Here is a 461-nt window from a genome sequence, read left to right as displayed (position 1 = left end):
CATATCAACTTGTGGAAAATGGGCATCATATGACCCCTTTAAAGCAGGTTGGAATCTGACTGGCTGTCAATGTTTTAGTTCATCAGCTGGAAAAAACTGTATTGTTCCTCTGTGCCATTATCAATATAGTTGTGATGTGGCCTCTGCTGCTATTCTTTTACATTTAGAATGATTTTTAAAGATCCCATGTGGTGATAAATCAAGATTTTAATGTTGTTTACATGTCTGTCTTGTCTTATTAATATGCTTAAAGTCAAAGCATGTGCAAATTCATCAGTCAACAACACCCTCGCTGAGTATTTTGTCCTTAAAACTGTGGTGTGAAACAGCCCCTTTCCTACTGTCACTAACATGGAACCGATCCCGTAAACTTGCTTTTCATATCTGAGCTATCTGAGATAGTGAACAGAAACATGGATGTGCAACATTGATAATGTATTCAGACCAAACGCTAATGATAT

Source organism: Sinocyclocheilus grahami, unplaced genomic scaffold (genome assembly GCF_001515645.1).
Source record: "Sinocyclocheilus grahami isolate Dianchi unplaced genomic scaffold, SAMN03320097.WGS_v1.1 scaffold19060.1, whole genome shotgun sequence".
Classification (NCBI taxonomy): Eukaryota; Metazoa; Chordata; class Actinopteri; order Cypriniformes; family Cyprinidae; genus Sinocyclocheilus; species Sinocyclocheilus grahami.
This window is presented reverse-complemented; position numbering follows the sequence as displayed.